At 40.6% G+C, this 27,401-nt stretch overlaps 1 protein-coding gene across 1 annotated transcript in view; it reads right to left on the reverse strand.

Annotated features, from left to right (window-relative positions):
- Positions 1 to 27,401, reverse strand: part of LHFPL3 (LHFPL tetraspan subfamily member 3) — a 455,301-nt gene that overhangs the window by 188,393 nt on the left and 239,507 nt on the right. The window lies entirely within an intron of this gene.

Here is a 27,401-nt window from a genome sequence, read left to right on the forward strand (position 1 = left end):
TCAAGCCTTTGTTCACATTTCTGCCAGCTTTAGAGCTTGAGGAGGTTTGGAGTTTAGCTTACAGAAGACAAACTACATTGCCAGGGAAGGTGCTTCTCATGCGGCCCATTAAACTGCAGCCCGTTTCCCACTTATTCAAGAATCTCACAAACTTCCCTCCATGGCTTGTTGGTTCAAACTCGCCCTTGTTCCGTACCCCATGCGGTGTTCTGCAGTCTGACTTATTCTATTTTTTAAAAAAATATATATTTTATTGATTTTTTACAGAGAGGAAGGGAGAGGGATAGAGAGTTAGAAACATCGATGAGAGAGAAACATTGATCAGCTGCCTCCTGCACATCTCCCTATTGGGGATGTGGCCGCAACCAAGGTACATGCCCTTGACCAGAATCGAACCTGGGACCTTTCAGTTTGCAGGCCGACGCTCTATCCACTGAGCCAAACCAGTTAGGGCAGTCTGACTTATTCTTACGTGGCTGCTTCTTCACCCATCCAACACTCACATGAAGACAGCCAGTTAGATTCTCAAAAGTCCTTTCAGAGGGAGCCGTCTTTTATTGAAGCAAGTTGTTGTTGAGTCTGATTTTTTTTTTTAACCAGGCTCTCTTTGATAACACAAATCATTCATTTTAGAAGTTTCACTGTGATGCCCCATAGAAATTTTGAATCACCTTAAGTGAATGTCCACTTTGCTTTTACAATCTTGTCCCTTTTTCCTACCATTCACTTCTTTTGCATCTCTCCACAATGTCAAGGACAGCCTTCCCTCCACAGTATGGATCCCCCACCCCAAGTTTGTATTGAAATGAGAAAAAGGGTAATCAGCAGTTTGTAGCATTCAAGTGCTCTTTTACCTCGGGCTGTAAAAGCTTTCTGCAGGTTACAAACTCTAGGAGCACTCAGGTGTAATGAAAACAGTGCTTTCAGCAAGGAATTCACCAATCTGAATGGAATATTTTTTATTATGTACTAGAGGCCCATAGCACGAAGATTCACGCAATAGGCCTCCCTTCCCCTGGCGGCCGGCACCCGGGACCCAGGGCTTTGGTCTGGCCGCAGCAGCGAGACTTGGCTTCTCCGCTCCGGCTGCAGCGGAAAACCCAAGCCTCTTCAGTCTTCAGTCATCTTCAGTCTTCGCTCCAAGCCTGCATATGCAAATTAACCACCATCTTTGTTTGGTTAATTTGCATACTCATCCTGATTGGCTGGTGCGCATAGCAGAGTGACACCAATTTGCATGTTTCTCTTTTATTAGTGTAGATAGGTATGCATTGTCATTACTAGTCTTGTGTGAGAAATGTTTGTCTAATATTCCAGATTCATTAAGTCTTAAGAACATTTAACTAGCTAACTCTTGCTAGAAGGGGCTGTTTGCTAAAGAGGAAGAAGCAGTGAGAACCATGATTTTTACCCTTATTATCTGGGAGTTGTCTGATGAAGTGCCTCTCCTTGCTCCCCCTTGTGGGTTCTCCATCATCTGCTGAGGCTGCTGGGGATGTGTGCGCCCCCTGCCCACACAGAGGATGGTGTAATCAGTTCCTGGAGAATCCAGAGCTTCACATAACGGCAGCCTGTAACTATATACAACTTCAGTTCACTGAGCCGGAGCACGTGGCATCCGATCTCGGCATTTTGGGCTCCCCTTTCGCTCTCACTTGGACAACAACTACTATCTTCCCTCATGTAAAGACCTTCTATTGGGACTCACGGTTGGATGGGATTTAAAACAGACCCCTTGATAAAGATCTCTTTCTCCCTTTATACCAGAGCCTAGAGCAGCCGTGGGCAAACTACGGCCCGCAGGCCGGATCCGGCCCGTTTGAAATGAATAAAACTAAAAAAAAAAAAGACCGTACCTTTTTATGTAATGATGTTTACTTTGAATTTATATTAGTTCACACAAACACTCCATCCATGCTTTTGTTCCGGCCCTCCGGTCCAGTTTAAGAACCCATTGTGCCCCTCGAGTCAAAAAGTTTGCCCACCCCTGGCCTAGAGCCTTGCTTCTCAAACTTTAATGGGCACGAGTCACCTGAGGATCTTATTAAAAATGCAGACCAAGCCCTAACTGGTTTTGCTCAGTGGATAGAGCGTCGGCCTGCGGACTGAAAGGTCCCAGGTTCGATTCCAGTCAAGGGCATGTACCTGGGTTGCGGGTACATCCCCAATAGGGGGTGTGCAGGAGGCAGCTGATCAGTGTTTCTCCCTCATCGATGTTTCTAACTCTCTATCCCTCTCCCTTCCTCTCTGTAAAAAATCAATAAAATATATTTTTTAAAAAATGCAGATCAAGTCAGCAGATCTCAGGTGAGGCCTGCGATTCTGCATTTCTATCAAGCTCCCAGGCACTGTCAGTGTGAACCACTGACCACACTTCTGAGGATAAGGTACTAGATAGATTCAGTGATGCTGTGGTAGCATCTTCCCCCCGCCCCCACGATCTTCCTTTAATACAAAGTCAAGCTTCTTTAATACAGCCAATCTATCTACATACACAGAGGAGAAAACCACCCAGCTGCTTCTGTTGGAATAAACAGTGTTGAGAGCAACGGCAGATGTGCTCTGGTATAAACAGAAAAACTCACTTGCCCAGGGGATGGGGGATACTGTCCTTTCTGCTTTTGCCCCCAAACTGCCCCATAGTCCCAGAGGGAAAGGCCCCCTGAATCTGGGCATAGACCGTCTGTCTCCAAAGAGATGGAACCTCCTGTTTTGTTCATTCTTCCTCCTCGGGGGCGAGTGATGGGGCTCAGGTAGCAGGAGAGGCTGGTTGCTGCCATCTCGGGTGGCAGTGCCCTCCCTTTCACTGCCCCACCTCAGAGCTGTCCTTGATATGTCTGAGAATTTAATCTTAAAAAGACAGAAAAAAGGAAGAAAAGAAACCAAGAGCAAAAAAAAAAAGCCCTATTCTTGTTGTTGTTGCTGATCCTTATCTGAGGATATTTTTTCCATTGAGTTTTAGAGAAAGTGGAGGGCGGGGAGGAGAGAGAGAGAACGAACGAGAGAGAGAAACATCCATGTGAGAGAGACACATGGATTGGTTGCCTTCTGCATGCACCCCGATCAGGGCTGGGAATAGAACCTTGACCAGAATGGAACCTGAGACCCTCTGGTGTGTGGACCAGCGCTCTAACCACTGAGAACACCGGCCAGGGAAGGATGTCTTATTCTTGAGGGAGGCATGGCTTCTGGTGGCAGAAAAAAGCCAGCCACGGGGACAGCTGCCTGAGTGCATGCTTGTGGACAGAGCCATCACACATGAATTTGTGATGGCATCTTAAGGAGATCCCTCCCCAAAGACCATGTTCCAATTAGGGATGTACAGGCACTTTCCCTGCTCCTGCTGCTCCCCATCAATTCACACGTCTGTACTAGCTGCATGCAAATCCATCCTTCTGCCTGGACTTCAGTGCCTTCGGCAGTCTTGTGTCCTCTCAACAGGAGCTTGCATTTAGTTTGTTAAAATCCAAAATCTAGCAAACATCATGGTTTGGCCCCTGTCTATCTTCCTGGGCTGGTCTCCTGCCTCTTCCCTCAGCCTAATCACCTTCTAAATAGCCAATACTGGCTGAGAGGTTGCTATGGGCCAGACTCTGTCCCTTGAACCCTACAAACTCCCCAGGCTCTTTCATTCCTTAGGGCTCTTAACCCCACTGCCCCATTACCAACAGCTGCCCTGTGACTACTAGTACTAGTGAGGACTAGTCTTGTCAAGAAACCAGGCTCTAAAAGCCAAGTTGCTTGCTCAGAGTAAACCCAGGTGGTCTGATACCAGACAACATGCTCTTCATCACAGGAGATACTGCCTTTCAGAGTAACCCGCGGGAATGCTTAATTTTGTTGTATATGATGTGACGTGTCTACTCGCCAACCCAAACCACAGGGAGCTCTATGGACACATCTTGGCCTTTAGACCTTGTAAGTACGTTCCTCCTCCCTTTTTCTTCACTCCTTGTGTTCCAGGATAGTGATCCATGGACAGCATCACTTTGATCTAGGGGTTGAGAGAGGGTTTGACTGTTCTGAGGAGCAAATACGTTAGCTAGCAGAATTTGCTTTATTGCACTAACTTGAGAGGCAGTGAAAGGCACTGGGGTTGATGATCGGATTGACAAGATACTTTGTAGGCCCTTAAAGAAATCATAGTCTGGAGGGTGCGTCTGGGGAATAGTGACAGGCAAATGAACAAAGTAAAACAGATCTGTCTGGAAACTGTGAGAGCACAGAGAAGGGTGTAAGCAACGCTGCCTGGGGGAATCCCAGAGGAGGTGGCATGGGCCTCTTACTGCTCATCAGCCCCAACTCGTTTTCTTGGAGGTTGAATGAATACTTTCCTTGGGCAAGAATCACTTGCTCAAGCCAAAGTAAGCTTCAACATGACCCTGGGTTGAAAACACATCAATCTGACTTAGTTCAGACCATTTTACTTGGGGTGTTGGGTGACATGAGACTTTATGAACTTAAGAAGAAAGGTTTCTAGAGTTGGTTCAAAGAGAGGAATTTCTTCCTTTGGAAACCCTCATACACTTTAGCAACTATGCCACAAATAGTAAAAAACAGGGAGACTTCCAGACTGTTCTGAGGTATCTTAAAGGTATTTCTGAAATCTTTCACTGGCCATAGGATGTGACTTTGAGATCATCAATGCCTGTTTCTAATGGCTGCCATGGTACTGAACAGACTGAATCAAGATGCTCATGTTCACAGCTCCATAGGGGTTCCTGGGGGTGGGGGGTGGGGCAGGCACTGTGCTTATTCATCTTCGTATTCCAGCACTTGGCACAGAATATGCTATTCAGTAGAAGTGTGGTAAATACTGAATAAATAAACAACTTCTATTAACAGTGAGTTGGTAATTCAAATCTCATTGCTGTATTCTAAGTGTATTGTACTTGTGGAAATCAACTTAGTGACTAATGATTTAGGTTATATAAACAGTATCCTATAATTATGTTTATGCTTGTTAGGACAAGTACAATTTGTGTCTGCCCGTTTAATCTGCTTTAATACAATACACATTAGAAGTAAACTTGGAGAGACTTTCTGGTTAAAACAATTTTCTTACTGAGTTTTAGAATCTATTTTCCCAATGGAAACCAGAGAATGCAGCCAAAAAGGTTTCATATCTCTTTTCTCTCTGTTTGCCAATTTTTATATTCTATTCGACAGAATTAAACTCTGAATCATGATTCCTCCTCATTGCACACACACACACAGGATTATTTTTCTTTGCTTACAATGTTGATGATCATTTAAAGAATGTAATGGCACACAGCATGTGCTACAGAAAATAAAACCTAGAGTTCGTAATGAGCAACCAGCAACCCACATAGAAGTGAACCAATGTTTTAAAATACACATTTGCAAATTGAACAACAAATTTATTGACCACTTACAGTGCACCTAGCATTGGAGTCATCGCTATACATAATTTATTTAAGCCTCCTATTGGCATTAAGATCAGGATATGCCATCTCAAAATATGCCTTTTGACATAAGGATCATTTTGAACTAAAGGCAATTAAGAATCAGCAGAGACACAGAAACATCGAACAGAATGTCAAACCTCAGAGAGAAGGCAAGAGAGGGAGTGGGGGAGGGGTAAGAAGAGTTCAACCAAAGGACTTGTATGCATGCATATAAGCATAACCAATGGACACAGACAGTAGGGGGGTGAGGGCAGGTGCTGGAGGGTGGGAGTGGCCAGGGAGAGGTCAATGGGGGAAAAAGGAGACATATGTAATACTTTAAACAAGTGTTCGGCAAACTGCGACTTGGCAAACCGCAGCTCGAGAGCCACATGTGGCTCTTTGGCCCCTTGAGTGTGGCTCTTCCACAAAATACCGGCTCTTGCACAAAATACCGACTTCTGCGCATGGGCCACAAAGTTTCAATCGCACTGTACGTGCGTGCCCGCACGTGGTATTTTGTGGAAGAGCCACACTCAAGGGGCCAAAGAGCCGCATGTGGCTTGCGAGCCGTGGTTTGTGGACCATGGCAAAGAATTTAAATTAAAAAAAAAAAAAAAAAGAATCAGCAGATATAGGAAGAGTCTCTGCCTTCCCTTCTCTGCCTAAAAGCAGGGCACAAATTCTACCCCCCTCCCCCTCCAATCCCCCTTCTGTACTGGCATGAGGAGAGTGATCCTTATTACTAGAAACAGAGAGCCTGCACTGAGATGAGTCTGCATAAACAAATCTTACCAAGGTAACCCTTATCTTCCATGATTTCCCCCATATACAGGGGTGGGCAAAAGTAGGTTGACAGTTGTGAGTATGCAAAACAGTTTTTTGTATTATTTATTTATTTATTTACTTATTTATTTACCTACTTACCTACTTTTGTCCACCCCTAAGAAGGGTTTATAAGCTCCCGAGTCTGTTTCTTTGAGTTTCACTTCTTTTCTGTGAGCCACTGTGTATGTAAAAATATCAATACATTTTTATTCTTTTTCTCCTGTTAATATGTCTGTGATAGGTTAAATTCATGATCCCTATTCACTGAACCTAAGAGGGTTTAGGAAAAGTGTTTACTCCCCAACAGCAGTATTACCCCTCTGTTCTGTAACCAGGGAAAATGAGGCTCAGGCCAAACCCAGGCCGGTCTGGGGTAACGCCTCATGTCCTCCTAGGCCACTGCCTGGAGGGGGCGCGAGAAACTCCCCAGGAGGCACAGTTCTGCTTTCTGACCACGCAATCTGCCCCGAAGGGCAGCCGTGTGGAAAACCTACCCCACAGGGCAGCAGTGTCAGGAGACTGCCTCAGCAGTTAGACATGATTCCTTTAGGAACATGTTGCTGTCCGTATGCGTGATTTCTTCCACAGAATTACTTCACATTCTCTTTTTGTCAGGAACAAAATGTGAAATACTGGTATCGTGAGGAAACACAGCATTCACCAAGAAATTTTTATTTTTATTTTTGAGTCCTCACCCAAGGATATGTTTTACTGACTTTAGAGAGAGGGGGAGAACGAGAGAGAGAGAGAGAGAGAGAGAGAGAGAGAGAGAGAGAGAGAGAGAGAAACATTGGTGTATGAAGAGACACATTGATCGGTTCCATTTTCCCACCTCCACCAGGTATTGAACCCACAACCAAGGTATGTGCCCTGATCAGGAATTAGGGAATCAAACCAGCAACCTGTTGGTGCACAAGACGATGCTCCAACCAACTGAGCCACAATGGCCAGGGTTCACCAAGGAATTATTTTTAAATTCTTTTCACTAGGCAATTGTATTTCATGTGGTAAGGCCAGATGTTATTCAGTCTAATTTCTTATTTCTAAATATGACCAAATGAAGGATGTACCGATTTGTAAAGATTCCAAGATTGAGAACTGAGGTTGAGAGGTTTTAAGCTATCCAAAGGGGTCAAGGCAACTATTAAATAATAAAAAAGGACTCCTGTTTTATATTTAAATTTTAGGCAAATTTTGTATTTTTAGCCTAACATGTTTATTTTAAAAAATGTATTAAAAGTTTTGACCATATTATAATACATTCATGTGGTCAGAAATAAAAAAAGTCTAAACAGGTTAACATGAAATCTCTATGTCTCATCACTCTCCTCATCTCTCCACTTGCTATCCTCCTACTAAATAGGTCACAGAAAGTGTTAGTCACTGTCTATCCTTTCAGGGACGTTTAGAGCATAACCGAGTAAATACAGTGCAGGTACACACACACACACACACACACACACACACACACATTCTTTAACCCCCTTCACAATATGTTTTCTATTTTATTCTCCCCTCACAGTTGCTTTGTATTTTGTTTTATTCTTTGTATTCTGTATTATGTATATATACATAGCAAAATTTATTGAACTGGTCCCCATTTGATGGACATTTAGTTCCTAATTTTTTTTATTGGAACGAATAATCTTATACATACATTTTGTACACTTCCAAGCATTCTATAAGATAAATTCCCAGAACTTCAATTGCTAGGTCAAAGGGTGTATGTAAGCATTTACAATCTGACAGATATTGCCATATTTCATTTATTGGAAACGAGCCAATTTGCTCCTTAGAAATTCTATTTGCTACATAGAAATTCTATTTCTCCATGGCCTCACCAACACAATGGGTTACCAACATTTTTGAACTTGTGTTAATTTGATGAGTGAAAAATGGTATTTAAGTGCAATTTGAATTCTCATTTCTCTTACTATGAGTTAGATTGAACATCTTTTCATTTAGGTAATTAGTAATTCATTTTTTGTGACCTATTTTTAAAATATCCTTTGCCCATTTTTATTCTGCCTCAATTTTTTCCTTGATTGATTTCTAGGAGCTTTTTACATAATTAATAAGTTTAGCTCTTTGTGAGGAAGAAATATTTCCCTAGTTTGCTTGATCTTTCATTTTGCTTAAAGTGGTTTTTTTTGCCACTTAGAAATTTTTTGACCTTTATATGTTTGAAGATATCAATTTTTAATTATATTGCTCTTTGATTTTAAGTCACCATTGGAAAGGCTTTTTTCACTTTGATATTATATAAAAATTCTTTCCATATTTTCTTGTTTATTCATGGCTTCATTCTTCAATTTATAATCATGCAGGGTGTAACATATCAGTCAAATTTTGTTTCCCCCCAATTGCATTCAGTGGTTCCATTACCATTTGCTGATTAGTCCATCCCCACCGATATGCAATACCACCTTGGTCATATATAAAATTGCATCTATATCGAGGTCTATATCTGAACTTTCTACTCAGTTACATTGGTCTGATTGGTTATTCAGGGACTAGTGCCACACCATTCTACTTAAGGCTTTATAACGTTATAAAATCTAGTGGGGGCTAGTACCCCATTATTGATCATTCTCAGAGTTTCCCAGACTATTCTTGCTTATCTATTTCTCTATGTTAACCTAATTACTTGTCTAGTTAAAAAAATGGAGAGAGGGAAAGAGAGAGAGAGGGACTGCTCTCAAAACCTTTATTGATTGGGCTATATTTGAAAATAGAGAGTGTTGACATCTTTATGAAGTTTGAATATTCCCATCTACATACAACGTGGTGTGCTTGGTCATCTGTATAAATAACTATGTCTGTTCCAATATTACATAAAATTATTCCCCACCTCCAATCATTTAGCAAAATTGTGCTTCCAGGGAGAAACCACTACCATCACATTTTTGAATCATCTCTGAGGGTATGCAAACCTTCATTAGCAAAGTTCAAGTTCTATTTGATCAAAATGGAAAATATTTTCTCCTTACAATATAGTTGTAACATAACATAACATGAACCATCATCATTGAAACTACAGATTTAGCTGTGTCTTCCAAGTTGCTTAATGACCCTTCTCAACTTTTCCTTTGTGGCTCTTCACGTCCCCTCACCCATACACAGTGGTAGGCGCTCAATGATCATTTTATAAAACAGTGCTTCGCCCTGGCCTCAGTGATTGGACTTTAGAAAATCTGACACCTGTACCTAGAAGTTTAGGGTTGGGACTGAGAGAACAATTTTGTTTCTTTTGGTGGCTGGACCTGGTGGCAGCTAAGCTCGGCTCTATGTTTGAGGAGGAGACAAAGCTGGCTTAGAAAGAGAAGATGGAAGCAGATGCCCAGAGAATGAAATGAGAGCAAAGACAGGGATCGCAGCGAGGTCCCTGGCTTTAGCCCTTTCCAGGCTGCCTTCCTGCCCGTGGATTCTATTAAACATCTTTGTATCCTTGTAATAATTCAAGTTGCTTAAGAGAGCCAGAGTTGATTTTTGTTCCTAGCAACCAAAAGTAAATTAATATAGCCAGTCAATGCCCCCATGTAAGGCGATCTATCTTAATTCCATAATAATATGGAAAAAAACACCCTTTAAAACCTTCCAAATTGAGAAATGCTCTTAAATACCTAACAATAGCAATAACGAACACTTATTACATGCTTACCGAGTATTAAATTTGAGCACTTAAAACACTCTCTCAGTCAATCCCCACAACTAGCCCATCCTATTTTATAATGTGGACGCTGAGGCGCAAGTATGCCAAGTAAATTGCCTGCTCACAGTTTTGAGAAAGTCAAGATTTAAACCCAGAACCTGAGGCATCACCTGTGAGCTGCCTCACAAGAAGCCGTGGGAAAAGTTTAAGCAACTCACTGTCAAAGCTGGCCCACGCTTTCCCAGCTGGGGCTGCCACGCTTCCCTGGGCAGCTCTCTGATGGGAGAGTTGGGGCCGAAGAGTAGGCCTGAGTTTGAGAATTACCATGTACTTCCTGGAGAGGCAGTGCCCGCCGTCCCCTGGCTGGGTGGGAAGGACCAGATTGGAATCTGGACACCAGGTATACTGTGCTCTGCTGGAGAACTGCTTATTAGGAATTGGCTTACGTCTTGAGAAATGGGGCCAAATGAAACAGAAAACGATTTCAAATGCCTGAACTTTAAATACAGAAATTATGCCATGGGCGTAACTGGTTAATATTAGTAAGAGCTTTTCGGGTCTATATTTTCTTTCAAACAAATACGTGATTCTATTTTTCAGGTGTGCGCACCACATTTACCTTGAAATATAATGGAGTTGATTGACAAAATATGTTAGAAAAAAAATGTTGAAAGACAAGTATGTTGCAAAAGAAGCCTTTGCCGTACCTTTGGGACTTCTCATCCTCCGACAGTCACCTGTGCTGAGCACCACAGGCCGAGGGGTGTTTCTGCGCCGCAGCTCTTGTTTCAAACACGAATTCCATTCACTAAGGTCTGGATTATACGCACACCATGCACCGTGTCCCAGTTTTGCTCATAATTCATTTTTTGGGCCCTGCTTTCCTTTTCGAAAAGAAGAGTAACTGGGGTTGCTCTGCAGGTATGGAAGCAGCAAAGCACAGGCTGCGTGCGCATGGGCACGGCAATAGGGAGAATCTAGATCCAATGGAAAAACCTGGGTGACTGCCTCTTGTGGTGTGAACCGTCCTATAGCGAGATCAGAACTGAGACAAGGTCTTGTGGAGGGAAGGTGGGTAGGCAGGGGGGTGGAGAGGAGTGGGTGATGGACAAGAGACCCAGGTGAGTGGTTCCCAACACTCACTACATATCAAAACCTTGTAGGAGCTTTTAAAAACCATCAATACCCAGAGTTTTTGTTTTGTTTCATTTTATTGATCTGCCATGGAGCTTGGGCCTCTATAATTTAAAAGCTCCTCCAGGTGATTCTTATGCAGCCAGGGCTGGGAAACCACGGTGATAAATGATAGACACGTGGGAGGTAGGGAAGGGGGAGAGGGAATGTCCCAGAGGGAGCAGCAGGCACTGACAGGGGAGGGGAGGGGAGGCTGCCCCCAGGCCTCTCTCACAGCTCTGACCTGGGCTGCACCGGCTAAGGATAAAGCCATTACTTCTTCTGGAGGTCACACACTATCAGATATCAAGGACCCTTTATACCAAAATAACTCAGTCTTGGTCACCATAAAGTGCCCAGCTTGGCAAAAGAAGAAAATGCTACTAATCCAATTTTATTACAACTGATTCTAGACGTTGCTTTCCCAAGAGTGGGCATAGGCGCTGTGAATTAATCCATGCTTTTTCTTGTGTGTCAGCTTTCTTATAATCACCCAATACTATTTTATGCCATTGTTACAGGCAGTGTGTAAAAAAGAGGTTCCTTGGAAACTGATGGGTTAAGGAAAGTTAGTAAGGAACTCTCACAGTGTTGGCAGGTTGAGCGTGGGTTGGTGTTTCAACAAGAGTTCTTCTGGATGTGGAAAGTGCATGAAGCTTGCATCCACAGCCACCGAACTGATCATTCTACAGACAGGTCTCTGAGTCTCTCAGAACAGCTGAGAAACTGCCGTTGTAATTTATGACTGCATCAGCGAAACATTTCTCTGGTGAGAAAGGAGGACCTTGGTAATTAGTGTTTTGATTATTCTGTAAAATCAATACGTTATTTTGACTACTATTAATTAAACACTGGGAAATGTTTTATCAGTGGCTACAGTCTCCTAGTAGAGAACCAGTAGCTGACATCCATTAATGACCCTGGGATTTGAACTATGTTCATGCATAGAGGCTCATTAATGGGCTTCTCAGAATTTCTCATGGATAAGATCACAGTTCCATAGCCAGCCAAAAAAATCTTGCAATTCTTTCCACAAAGGGTGGAGAGTTCCTTTGTGAATGGGCTGTGTGCTGCATTTAGGAAGCTGTACACTGAAGATAAAACCCCCAGCCCCAGTCCCTGCCCAATAGATTTTGCTCAGGTGGCTTAAATTTAAACAAAAACAGTAGTTTTTAGCCTTGGTTTCCCATGAGAATCATCTGGGAAGCTTTTCAAAGGCCCAGGCTGTGTCCCAGACCCAATAATTTAATAGCTCTGGGGATGGGGTCCGGGAATCAATAGTTTGTAAAGCTCTCCAGGTGATTCCAATGTGCAATCAAGATTAAGCACTACTTACCTACAGCTCTCCACAGGGCATTCAATTTCTCCTACTGCTCTAGCTTTACCCTGGAGACTGCAAAATAAATGTAAACTTACCTAGGAACGTTTCAAGAAAATCTATACAAAAGAATCATAATGCATAGGATAATAATGTATACAGAATGTATATGATTCTACCTATAACAGAGTATAACAACAACAAATAATATTATGGGTTGTCTCAATCAATCATAAGAGAAACTATATGAAGTAAAAATGTTACAAATAAGAAAACGGAGGCTATGGCAGCTGCAGGAGTCTACAGGAAGGCTAAGAGAAGTTATCATGTATGTTCCTCTTTTATTTCCTTCACAGGAACAGAGAAGGGAGTCAGAAAGAAATGAGGCCAGGGGAGTCGCTCGCCTGCAGACAGAGCCAGATGAAGCCAAGGCTCTACCACAGAAGAGATTTATGGGTAAATGCTTCCCTGATGAGCCAATTTTATCTGAAGTTCAGACTTCAGATCCTGCGACATTCATGCCCCTTCTGGAAGCTGCTTTTTGGGAACATATCTAAGACAAAAGAACTAATAAGTCATGAACTAAACACACCCTTAGCTAAATATCACTGAAGTTAGGTTAAAAAGGAGATACGCTTTTAACTTCATAGAACCAGAGGAAAATCACTGTGTGTTATAAGATTTTAAAAACAAGAGCTTAAGAGGCAGGTGCCAGGTGATAGTTGGGTAATCCTTTAGCTGGCATTCAGAATGCCAGCTGGTAAAGGGGCCACCGTCAGCACCGAGACTCCCACCAGATGTCATCATCAGGTCTGGCAGCAGATGGGAACATGCTGCTCTCCAATCCTCTCCAGTCATGCCCCACGTGGGAGAGTGGGGGCCCAGGTTACGGGAAAGGATGTGGGAGGAGGGTAAAAAGTGGCTTTTCTTTCCACACGGAGGGAAACAAACCCTCTACCTATGACTAACAAGGAGAAAGAAGAGAGAAATTTCATAAGTGAGAGGCTTTCTTTTGTGAAGATGAGATGTACTAGGCTCTGGAAATTAAAGGGTGGAATAAAATGAAACTTTGCAGTTGGAAACATCCTTACTTATGTTTGTTCTATAGCATATTTGGTCTACCATATGTTCTCTACCATATTTTATACTGTGGTCTCTATCCTAGATTACTCTAGGGGAGGAACAGAAAATCAATTTGTGAAATTAAAGTTATGGGCCAGTAGAAAATCTCCGTGTGAAGCAATTTAAATATTGCTTCCAAGCAATCTTTAAGAGCAATAACCAAAATATTTATTATTCGTAGAGTCTATGTTGTTATGTCTGGTTATACAATTTTGGTTGTTTCTCATTATTTATGTATTACTTTAAAAACATTGGTTAATGTAATAAGGTGCAGATAAACTGATACCTATCATGTTCATGAGGAAGTCTTTTTAAAAATATTTTTACTGATTTTTAAAGAGAGAAACATCGATGGGAGAGCGAAGCATCACTTGGCTGCCTCCTGCATGCCCCCGCACAGGGATCTAGCCTGAAACCCGTGCCCTGACTGGAATCGAACCAATAACCTTTAGGTGCACTGGATGACACCCAACTAACGGAGCCACACCTGACAGGGCCCAGGAAGTCTTTTTTTTTTAAATGTAAATAATAGAAAAGCTCTGATAATCACAGTATTGCATGTTAATTATGTCTCAATAAAAAAAAATAAGTGCATCACTGAAAATAAGAGAAAGTTCTGTTAGAACCCAATCTTCTGAGGATATGAACGAATAGTTGTAAATATTTTAACATTGGGATTTTATAATTTCTCCCATTTATTTCTCCTTTAATATAAAGCTTTCCCCACTCGATTTAAGGTTTTTGTCACTAAAACCATAGGTACATCAGCAAAAAGGAGTGATTTAGCCACCAGAGAAACCATCTCATATTTTACTTAAAGGAAACTGTTAAGAAAGAGAAGTAACTTGGATACTACCTGTTCTCCAGAATAAACCAGTTCTGATTCCTAAGTTTACCTTGTGAAAGAAAAAGAGCAAGATAAAGTAGGCATTGTCAAGAGAGAAATCTAAAACGGAACTAGGAGGCCTCTGGGAAGTTGAGCTAACACCCTCCCTTCATGTGAAACTGAAATTTTGAATTGGGCTACACCAAATGACTGTATCCTAACACAGATCCTGGAACTGGCTCTGCATCACTGAACACAGTATTAAAAAAATAACATCTTCCCCTAGCAATAGAAATAAGCAATTAATCATGTTTTGCATAGTTAAGTCTGCTCACCAGCACCAATCACAGTTCTTTGAAAGCAACTTGTGTAATCCCCTTGGAAGCTCCCCTTTTTCTTTTTTTCTTTTTCTTCTTCAATTTTTTATTTTTATTGTTTAAAGTATTACAAATAGTAGTACATATGTCTCATTTCCCCCCCCCCATTAACCCCCCCCAGCCTCCCCCACCCCTGGCACATGCCCTCACTCCCCCCAGTGTTTATGCCCATTGGTTATGCTTATATGCATGCATACAAGTCCACTGGGTGGTCTCTTAAGCTCCCCTTTTTCTGTCTTTATTAACTCTGTCTCTTTCCCCCTCAGAGTTGGAGTTTCTACTCCAATCTGTGCCTCCAAAATTGCAAATCCCTAAAAGCCCCTCAAAATAAAGCTTTTGTTTGCCTGCCAGTTCTCTGTCAAAATTGACTGACCACCCTCAAATGAAAATGGAACAAATGAAGGCTACTTCCTGACAGATAATTATTCCATGAGCGATCAGCCAGATCCTCTTTTATAACAAAATTATCCTCTCTACATAATTTATTGAGCATGTTATATTTTCCACGGTGCATTAAGGGAGCATGTTATAGCATGGTCGCATTCAAGTGAAGCTAATTTAACTCATTGGTTGATGATGTGAAGTCTGATATTGCCACCTTTCTCTATCGTGTGCATTGCTGGTGACCAAAAGCAACACATGGTTTAATTTGACATTCAAACTTTTACTACTTTTGATTCTGCTCAAGTTATTTGGCATCCTACTTGGGAACAAGATAGACTGACTCAGAAATGTGGTACCAAAACACAGTTGACATACTCTTACTTATTTCCTGTCCTACTTTCAACCTGGCTTGCCTTACTTATTCTTGCTTCCCTACCCACAGGATATGTTCTCTTGGGAAAAGTAATCAGGTCTTTTATATGAGTCTACCTTAGGAAGTATCATATAAGGGGTAAATAAATATGCATATAAAATCATGTACTATGGTTCAAAACCAAACAAAAATATTTTTTCATTCAATGTTTTAGATTATCTGGGCAATTGTTTCCCCCATTTGCAGAATTAATCAAGAGTTAACTATTAAGTGCTTAAGATAATTGTTCAAATTTTCATTATTTAGGACACACTTTTCTTTGGAATTCATATGTATACTGCTCCTTATAAATGTATAATTCTTAAGAACTCTGGTTCTATAGAAAGCCCCATGTCATTTATAAATGGCAAGTTCTCCAACTATGCTGGAGAGGAGAGAGGAGAGACTGCATGACAGATGCTGGTGCTGGACATTATGAATGAGACTCATTGGCCATCAGCCTATTTATAATCTAAAATATTTTCCCCAACACCTTAAAACTGCAAAAATATCATAGAATAAGGAGTTCCGACATATGGAAAATTCAAGTACATTTCCAAATGTACAGTTTTGAGTAATTATTTTATGTCAGTGGTTTTATATATGTTAATTCAAATGACAACACACATGAACTTGGCATATAGATAAGTAAATTTTAATCACTGATGTGTGTGGTTCTTGGTCTCCTTCCAAGAGCCAAATGACAGTTTCCATTGCACTGCTTGAAAAACATTCCATCCCACCCCCAAATACTGCCCTGTATATGAAATGAGGATTTATACACCTTTCAAAAAAAGCAAATATTACTTTAATAAATATATTACATGTACAAATACTTTAAAAAGTCAAACAGTACTCCAAGTCTTACAATAAAAAATAGCAGTCTTTTGTATCCTGCCTTGTCTTTTCCCTACCCCTCAAAGGTTGGAGCTATTTCTTTTGGCATTAACTTCTGTATTTCTAAGTAATATACATCTTCTGCTACTTCAATACATTTGCTTTACACACTCATCAGTTAAGAGGTTTAATTTTCTTTATGACAAGTGAATATTCTTCCTTTCCTCCTAATATAATTATACTTCCAATTTGGTTAGGTCCATACATATTCAGTGTTTTCATTACAATGAGTATATAAGGATTATTCACTGCTGAGTCAGAAAGTTGATATGATGCCATTTCCCTTCTTGAATTACATTTTATTGTTCCTAGAGTTAATAATTGACTTTTTAATGCACTCATTTTTTTTGAACATCTGATTAAGTCTTTCCCACAACCTCCAACAGCTCTATAAAATGCCTCTCATATAAATGACAAATATGTGGTGAAGGAAGATCATTGGATGTAGGGTGATGGGCACACAATGCAACATACAGATGCTGTCTCATAGAAATGTACACGTGAAACCTAAGTGATCCTATTAATCAATGTCACCCCAATAAATTTGATAAAATAAAAATAGATAAATGAAATAAAATGTCTCTCAGTATGAAATCCTACAGGGTCACACTTGTCCTTTAATGTATTGGTCTGTTTCTCCCCTGGAGACATGCCTCCTAGGTCCTCTAGCTTTCTGCTCCAGTCTTGACTGGCTGTGCTGGCCTGGAACAGAGCTGTCAGGCTGGGCCTTCTTTTCACTCTCACACTGGAGGCTTCCTTCATCGCTTTCCTGTATTGGATCTCCACTTGTCTTCCTCTCTTGGTTCACTCCTTTGGTTTTGTGACTTCCTGAGTAATGGTGCACTTAAGTAAATTTTTTTTTCTGTGCTTGCATGACTGAAAAGGCATTTTTCTACCTTTCTGTTTATGTTAGTCTGGCTGGATACAGAATTATCAGTTAAAGACAATGTATTTTCTTTTAATAGTTTGAAGTCATTGATCTATTGTCTTCCAAGTTCCAATGTTTCTATTAAGAACTCCAATACTCTTTAAAAAATTATTTTCTCATTTCAGAGAGGAAGGAAGAGGGATATAGAAACATCAATGAGAGAGAATCATTGATCAGCTGCCTCCTGCACGCCCCACATGGGGGATTGAGCCTGCAACCCAGGCATATGCCCAGACTGGGAGTCGAACCATGACCTCCTGATTTATAGATCGATGCTCAACCACTGAGCCATGCCAGCTGGGCCCAATACTCTTTTATTCCTTTACCTTTAAATTTTGTCCATTTGTTCTCTCCAGAAGCTTTTTAGCACCTTCTTTTTCTCCCTGGTGTTCTAAAATTTCATTATGATGTATTTTGGAGTATATCTTTCTTCATTCATTATCTGAGTACTTGGTAGCCTTTTCAAACTAGAAATTAATATCACCCTGTCTTAGGAAATTCTCTTTTATTTCTTTAAAAATATCTTCCTAGCTCTATTTTAAGTTCTCTCTTTCTATAATTCCTATCAGGTGGATGTTGGGCATTCTAGATTGATACTTTATTTTCTTACCTCTCCCACCCCCATATTGTCTGTCCCTTTTATGTTCTATATTCTGGGAGATGCTTACTTGAAAAAAAATTATTTGGCTAGACAATTTTAAATATTCAAGTGTTCTTCCTTAATCTGTATTGTTCCCTTAAAAAACACATAGCATAGTATTATTGTTGTGTGCTTCTCTTAGCTTTTTGAGCATTTGAATTATAATTTCTTTGAGATTTGATTTTGTTCTATCCTATTTCTGTTTCCCCATGGGCTCTGCTTTTTGTTTATTTGTTTTAGTTTCTGAATCTCATGTTGGAGACTCTCTTCAAATATCACATGATCATTTTCTATCCATTTATATTAAAGAGTGAGGCACAAAAAGATGCTTGGAAGTTCTCTGTGTATAGGTAGGAAGGTGTACTAAGGGCTTACTGTAGGGCAATTAAATGTCCAGCTGGCATTTGTGGAAAGAATATCCAGATTTCAGGACCTGTAGTTCTTTGATGTAGTTCAGTCTCTTCAGAGAAGAAACCTACAATCTTCTGCTCAGGAGGTAGGATTCTGGATATGAGCATACTGGAGTGAGGAAGGGAAGAAGACAGTGAAAGTCTCACTGTTCACTCTGCAGAGTTTCACTTAATTGCCCTATTTAAAGCCCAACCCTCTTTCTTCCTTGGTTCCTGGTGTCCCCTAGTCATTTTTTTTTCAGGGCATAAAACTTCATTTTCTATGGAAGTGGGGGTAGATCTGTCTCTTGCTTACCCAGGGTGGAGGTAAAATTCTGAGAGGTTCTATCTAGTCCTTACATAGTCTTTCAAATACGCTTTCCTCTTTTCAGCCACAGCCTTTCTTCTCCTGTGGTGCTCAATGTCTCCAATTCCTAAGGCTCTTTAAAAGTTCCACAAAAGAGAACTTTCTTTGCTTGATATTTCCCTTACCTGTGGTATACAGGATCAACTCCACTCGTTGGATAAGTTATTTACCATTCTCCTATTTGCTTTCTCTTTTCATATATTATGACTTGGGATGGTATGTACCTCTTTGTTCAATTCAAGAGGAAGTTTGTGCTTTTGCTTTTGTTCTCTCTGTTGCCTTAGCTTGGTGTGTGTGTGTGTTTTGAGAAAAGGGACATAAGTTATAGGATAAAAAGATCAGAGCATACACTTACTCAAATAGTCTGTATGCATGTGTCAAAACAGCCGTTCAACTCATTGAATAGAATGCTAGTCTAATAGGTTGTTTGCTCATTTTATATGGACTCACAAAAATATTGATAAAGTATTTTCTAAGGCAATATGGTATAACTGAAAAGAGCATAAGTCTGAGGTTTGAAGGACTTGGGTTTGAATCTGAGCTGGTTTTCCTAGCTTTCTCATCTTGGAAACTTACTTAACCTCTTTCACCTTAATTTCTCTATATTATTACTAAAGTGAGAGTTGTAGTAACGATTAAGTGAATATGTGTAAAGTTTTTGGCACAGTGCCTGGCACTCTCCAGGTTAATAGTTTAAAAATCCTGAAGACATAGTTCTATGGACTGAATTGTGTCCTCAATCCCCCAACCCCCAACCAAATTCACATGTTGAATCCCTAGTCCCCAATGAGACTGTATTTAGAGATAGGGCCTGTGAGGAGGTGATAACTGTTAAATGAGGTAATAGAGGGGGGGCACCCTAATCCAATAGGGCTGGCGCCTCTATAAGAAGAGGAAAGACACCAGAACTCTATCTCCACCATCTAAGGACACACACACAGAGTAAAGGCTATTTGCAAGCCAGGAAGAGAACCCTAACCAGGACCTAAATCTGACCATATTGACATCTTGATCTCACACTTCCAGGCCCCAGAACTGAGGAAATAAATTTCTGTTGTTTAACCACCCAGTCTATGGTATTTGTTATGGCAGCTTGAGCTGACCAATGCACATAGTGACCATATATTTTGTGAAAAAATGTTTATCAGCTGTTAGACATATCTACTGCGGAAAATGAAGACATCAATGAGGACACACAGATATTTTTTATATATTGTTATACAAGTTTAGGATGATCATGGTGCTTAACCAGTGCCGTATTAGAATCACTGAACTATGTAAGTGAGTAGCATGGGTGGTTGACACTACCAAAGTAGTCTTTATATCCAACACCAGCTGTTGGGTGTCACAAGCGGGCTGGACCTACAAGGTTGGTGCCAGAGAAATGGGTGGAAGGTAGGTAGGGAGAAAAATATAGATACCCCTTGCCCTGACCGGTTTGGCTCAGTGGATAGAGCGTCAGCCTGCGGACTGAAGGGTCCCAGGTTCGATTCCGGTCAAGGGCATGTACCTTGGTTGCGGGCACACCCTCAGTGGGGCGTGTGCAGGAGGCAGCTGATTGATGTTTCTCTCTCATCGATGTTTCTAACTCTCTATCCCTCTCCCTTCTTCTCTGTAAAAAATCAATAAATATTTTAAAAAAATATAGATACCCCATATGAAATAAGTCAGCTTAATGTCGACAACTTTAGCAATACTAAAATGAAGATGAATATGTACAGATGGCAAATTCTTCCCAAGTGAGAACTTTTACATTTAGGAAAAATTAAAAAGACAAATAGCCTCCACTAATGCAATTATGTAACATAATAACAAATTATTCATATTGAAAAATGATCCCTCATTACCATATTATAATGAACATGTGGTTACTCATAATATCAAGCTTTATGAAGAAAGCTCCAAAAGACAGTAATCTTAAGTGGTTTCTATCCTCATACAAACAATGTTATTCCTGGTTCATTTTGGCTGTAACATTTAGCCAAACTGATGGGGTATAGAGGCCACTTGTAGTCATTGCTCTATGGGAAGGCCACAGGTAGGCTGCTATTTTTCTTTTTAAATGATTTCTTATTTTTCAATTACAGTCGATATACAATATTATATTAGTGTTAGGTGTACAACCCTGTGATTAGACATTTATATAACTTTCTAAGTGATCGCTCTGATAAATCTAGTATCCATCTGACACCATACATAGTGATTAGAATATTACTGATTACATTTCCTATACTGTACTTTATATCCCTGTGACCATTCTGTAACAACCACTCTGAACTTCTAAATTCCTTTACCCTTTAAACCCATTCCCCCAACCCCCCTCCCATCTAGCAACCATCAATATGTTCTCTGCATTTATGGATCTGTTTCTGTTCTGCTTGTTCATTTATTTTGTTTCTTAGATTCTACATATAAGTGAAGTCATCTGGCATCTGTCTTTCTCTGTCTGACTTACTTCACTCAGCACAATACTCTCTAGGTCCATCCAGCTTGTTGCAGATGGCGAGACTGCATTATTTTTTATGGCTGAGTCATAGTCCATTGTATATAGACACCAATTCTTTATCCATTCACGATGGACACTTAGGATGCGTCTACATCTTGGCTATTTGAAAACAATAGTGCAATAAACATATGAATGCATATGTCTTTTGACTTAATTGTTTTGAGTTTTATTTTTATAAATACCCAGAAATGGAATTGTTGTATCCTTCTTTATCTCTTCTTATAGCCTTTGTTTTAAAAACTATTTTGTTTAGTATAAATATGGCTACACCAGTTTTTTTGTTTGTTTGTCTCCATTTACATGAAATATGTTTTTCCGTCCCTTTACTTTCAATCAGTGTGTGTCTTTCAATTTGAAGTGAGTCTCTTGTAGACAGCATATGTAATGATCTTGTTTTGTTATCAATTCAGCTATGTCTTTTGATTGGAGATTTAATCCATTTGCATTTAAAGTAATTGATGATAGATATGCATTTACTGCCATTTTATTATTCATATATATATTTTTATTTTTCCCCCTCTTCTTAAAGAAGACCCTTTAACATTTCTTGTAATACTGGTTTGGTGGTTATGAACTCCTTTAGCTTTTTCTTGTCTGGGAATTTCTTTACCTGTCCTTCAATTCTAAATGATAGCTTTGCTGAGTAGAGTAATCTTGGTTGTAGGTCCTTGCTTTTCATCACTTAGAATATTTTGTGCCAATCCCTTCTGGCCTGCAAAGTATCTGTTGAGAAATCAAGTGGCAATTTTGTCGGAACTCCTTTGTAGGTAACTAACTGCTTTTTCCTTGTGGCTTTTAAGATTCTCTCTTTGTATTTTATCTTTGCTATTTTAATTATGATGTGTCTTGGTGTGGGCCTCTTTGTGTGCATCTTGTTTGGGTCTCTCTGTACTTCCTGACTTGTATGTCTTTTTTTCTTCATCAAGTTAGATAAGTTTTCTGTTATTATTTCTTCAAATAAGTGTTCAATTCCTTGCTCTCATTTCTCCCTCCAGTACCCCCATGATGTGAATATTGGTATGACTGAAGTTGTCCCAGAGGCTCCTTAAACTATCTTCATATTTTGGAATTCTTTTTTCTTTTTGCTGTTCTGATTGGATGTTTTCTGCTTCTGAATATTCCAAATCACTGATTTGATCTTCTGTTTCATCTAGTCTACTGTTGATTTCCTATAATGTATTCTTCATTTTAGTTATTGTGTTCTTTATTTCTGACTGGTTACTTTTATATTTCTATATCCTTTTTTATGTTTCCCATCTCTTTTCTGTTAGTTTTTTTGTTGTTTTTTTTGTTAATCCTCAAATGAGGATATTTTTTTCATTGATCCATTGATTTTTTAGAGAGTGAAAGGGAGGGGGAGAGACACAGAGAGAGAAACATCAATGTAATAGAGACACACTGATTGGTTGCCTCCCACATCCATCCTGACCAGGGCTGGGGATGGAGCCCACAACTGAGGTACGTGCCCTTGACCAGAATTGAACCCAAGACCCTTCAGTCAATGGGCTGACACTCTATCTACTGAGCCAAACCAACTATGGCTGTTTTCTATCTCTTTATTGAAGTTCTCACTAAGATCATTGAGCATCCTTATAACCTGTGTTTTGAGTTCTGCGTTAGGTAGATTGCTTGTTTCCATCTTGTTTAGTTTTTTTCCCCCTGGAGTTTTGTTTTGTTCTTTGATTTGGGACACGTTTCTTTGTCTTCTCATTTTGGCTGTCTCCTTATGTTTGTGTCTATGTATTAGGTAGAGTGGCCTTTATATAGCAGGTGTCCTGTAGGGGCCCATTGGTGCAGCCTTCATGCTCACCAGAGCTGAGTGCTCCAGGTGGACCCTACCCCTTTGTGTGGACTGTGTGCACTCTCCTACTGTAGTTTAGCATTAATTGCTGTTGGCATGTCAATTGGAGGTATTTCATCCCAGGCCAATAATCAACAGTGGAGGATCTGCTGTGCAAGGGCCAACCACATGTAGCAGGACTCTTTTCAGTGGGGATCTGGTGTGCCCACTGAGTCCACCCCTTGAGTGTGTCACTCATGGAGGTGGTTGATAGTTCTCTAGCATAGTGTGAAACTGTTCACCAGGTATGCTGTCTCTGAGGCCTCCCAGGATGTGCAGGCCAAGGTCAGCCTCCACCTGAGCCCTGCCCAGGGTCACCCAGCATGAGCTATAAAGAGATCTTCATATGCCTGCTACTTGTGCTGGGCTTAGATGTGCCAGGGAGAGTCCAAGCTGTGAACCAAGGCTGGCTGCTGCTAGTGCTGAGCCTGGGGCCACTTAGCAGGAGGCCTGGGGTATGCAGAAGCCTGATGCTGCTTGTTAGAGAGATTTTAGGAAAGTTTGCAGCATGAACCAAGACAGCCATTTGTATAGAAAGAAAGCCATTGGAACAGCTTGGGTAGGCCTAAAATTTGGGTGAGGTGGGGTCTCAGGCAATCACCAGAGTGGGGTTAACAGTGTTAGGTTGATGGAGACTCAGGTCTAGTGACAGCCTATAGGCTCTGTGAGGGGAGGGCTCAGCAAAGAAATAATGGCCTCTGCCAGCACTTATGTTGGAGAGGAAACTACTCCTTCAGCCCTCACCACAATGCCAGACAATCCAGTTGCTCCCCGTATGTCTCTGACACCTTGTGTGGTGCTTCCCCAGTGCTAGAACTCAGAGTGACTGAGGCCTAGTGAATCAGTGTGTGCGTCCTTTAAAAGGAAGTCCTGGGACTCCAGAACCCTCTGTGTCACCCAGCTACAGTACTGGTTTTTACAACCAGAGTTATGGGGACTTCTTTTCTTGGCACTGGATCCCTTGGCTCGGGGCCCTAGTGTGGGAATGAGACAACTCTTTCCTTGGGGGGACCTCCGTAGCTGAAATATCCCTTCCAATTTTAACCAGCAATTGTGGGGGTGGGGCCAGCTCATTTTGTTTCTCTACACCTCCTACCAGTCTCAGTGTGGCTTCTGCTTTATATCCTTAGTTGTAGGATTTCAGGCAGTTCTGAATGATGGTTGGTCTCTAGTTTAGTTGCAATGTTAATGTTGTTGTTGGAGTATGCAAGTACAGCATTTACCTATGTGGCCATCTTGACCAGACACCACACGTGGACTCATTTATTTCCAAATTATGGTTGGTTTTAGAAACAAGCAATATGCCTGTCATAAGAAAGGTGCTCATTTGTCATTTGTGGACTGGAATGAATGTCCTTTCCCTAGAAAGTTATAACTGTTTAATACAATCTAGGAACCTGGAATGAAAGACAAATCACTAAATTATGCTTCTAAATGTTTAACGACCACTCAAGATTGACTGATGTTTCCAGAGAGTATCTGACATTGAGAAACTGAATAACTTTCAAGAGACCAAAATAGAAGCACTAGCCTAGGTTAGGAAGGTTTCAAAAGCCTCTCACAGCACTAAATATTGCCTCTAGTCATCGTCGGCATCATCATCATCATCATCATCATCATCATCCTTTGTACTTACTGAGAAACACTTATCAGAGGTACTCAAAGCATTATTGAGACTATCCAATTAGTTGTATAATATTCATAGTTTCCATATCTATACCCCTATCATTTAACCTCTGTGTTGGTGTCCTGCATTGTATATAACCCTAACTTAATTTAAAAGGTTTGTCTGTATGGAAAACTAGAGGGACTGAATCAAGTTTCTGAGAAAACATTGATAAAATAGTCACTGTTCACCTTGTAAAATGCAATTAAGTTATTTCATAATAGTTATATATTAGAAATTGCTTCATATTATAGGACTGTAATAACCTTTATGCTAAGAATTCATGTAACAATTTAAAATGAACCATCAAGTCCTTTCCTTTTATTATAATAATACTGGCTATACCTTGAAAAGCATATTCAAGCAGTGGTATTAGGAATGGTACAATGCAAGTTAATTATGTTCAGGAATTTAATTATTTGGGTCTTTCAGACTAGGATGTTATTCATTGTTTTCTTCCTCAAAGAGATGTTGGTCATCAGGCACAAATAACTTAGAGGATGAGTTAAATACGATGTTTGAGCCTGTCTCTTTGAAGGAATATTAGGATAAGCAGGACTACCGTGACCTGTTCATAGAAGCTTATAAAGAACCAGAAAAAGAAGGAAAGCCCTTCTTAGATTGGATCTCAGGTTCTGTCCCATCACTTAGTCCTGATCGTCCCTCTTCTGCTTTCTGGGATGGTCATGACTAAGTTTAAATTATCTCCCAATATGAAAGCACTTATAAAGGTTGTAACCAGGTCTTGCCTATGCCTTCCTGTTTTCAGCCTAACATCCTCAGGTCCTTTCATCATTCTCAGTCTCTTCATCATACTATTTTGGAAGTGCGGGAGTACTTCACTGTCTTTCTTTAAAAGGAGGTGCCTGGAACTGAAAGAAATATTTAGCCATAGCAAAAGCTGAGCAGATAAAAACTAGGTCAATGTATCTCTTGTTCTGAACCCTAATAATGCATCCTAAGATTGCATTTGTGGTTTTTTAGGGGTCACATGAAATTACGGTCATAGTGTATTTACAGCAAACTAATCCCTTCTTCCTCACAACTTTTTCACAAAAAATGATAAACCGATTCTTTCTCCATTCTTGATTTCGTGTGCCAGGCCTCTAGTATAGAATATAAGCATGTTAGTTTAGACTACTGATTCTCAATCATGGGTCAAGCTTCTTCTAAGGATCAATCAAGATCTCTGGAAAAGGTGAAGTTGGGTGGGTGGGTAGGACACTAGTGACTAGTTTAAAAAGCATGTTCAATATGGTTTAAAAGAGCATATTGGTAAACTCTCAAGAAATGAGAAGTCAAGCTGTCCCAGTCATTCATTAATTTATTACCTCAGTTACAAATCATACTTCATCACCTGCTCTGCAAAAATTGAGACAGATCCTTTGTCAGCTAGTATGTTGTTAAGCTTTGTCAGCTAAGGGTGTTGCAGAGATATTGTAGGAGATGAGATGCCTCCTGTAACAGCTTTTTCTGGCACCCCAGGGCAGAATTCCAGCAAGTTCAACCACTGCGGCACCACCATGACTTTCTGCCATCCAGTGAGTACTGCTCTTCCTACTCAATCCTGAGGTTGGGATGGGGGACCTCTTCCCTTGGACATTCCAAGCTCTAAGGATAGTGGCTATTCCTTATATATGATTTTCTTTTCTTCTTTAGAGCTCTTTACTTTTTCATTAGCCAGTCTCTTATTGTTTTAATCCCAATGTTATAATTAGTAATTCTTTATATTTAACTCTCCCTGTTCAAGTTACTATGTGGTTTTTCTCTCCTAGTTGTACATTGACTGTCCACAAGGGCCATGAGAAAGAACTGGCTCCAACTGTTAAAGATCAGGTAGGTAACTAACTCCACAGTGTCTGGCAAATGTAAAACAAAACAGTGGAGCAACGCCTGCCTTGCATCATCTGGTGCTGAGTTACTAGAGTCACCTCCTGTGCACGGTGTTCCTGGCCTCCCATTGACGCTCTCCATCTTAGAAATCTCAGTTTCCATCTTCCTCCTGCCAGCACTCTTTACCCAGACAAATCTGCATGCTGCCCTCCACAAGGCCACCTCTATTCTCACAATCACCCATGCCTTTTCTACATGTGATTACCTCTCTCTTGAATGCTTGTTTTCCTCTTCTGAACAAGTCCTACCATCTGGCTTAATGTTCAATTCCTCTAAAAAATCTTTCTAGATGAGCCTTATCGCATACTATTTGCTCATTTGTCCTGTATCTGCCCTTGGCACTTCTGTGGCCTTGGTATACACATGCAATATAAAATATGCATTTTAAATGTTTGAAAATCCTTTTATAAGTCAGTTGTGACTCTGAGAGTAAATCACCAATGCCTCAAAAGCAGGGACCTTGTCTTCCATTTCTCCCATATGTCGTCCTGGAGGGACCTGGTACTATGTTCACGGGAGGCTTCCTACTTAGCTGGAGCTGACTGAATCACTAGGGACAGCTAGGCTTCAGTTCTTTGTCAGTCATCTGACAAATGATGTGCTGACAACTGCTGCAGGAAAATAAAAATGCACAAAGACATATCCATACCTTTGAGGCATAAGTGACATTAAAAAATGCACATGGTATGGTTTATACATTTTCTACTTAAGAGTAGTGGACAGAGTGAGCCCCATCAAGGTGGTATCAACACTGTGTCAAGGTGAAGAATTAGCT

The sequence above is a fragment of the Myotis lucifugus genome, unplaced genomic scaffold (assembly GCF_000147115.1).
Source record: "Myotis lucifugus unplaced genomic scaffold, Myoluc2.0 scaffold_18, whole genome shotgun sequence".
NCBI lineage: Eukaryota > Metazoa > Chordata > Mammalia > Chiroptera > Vespertilionidae > Myotis > Myotis lucifugus.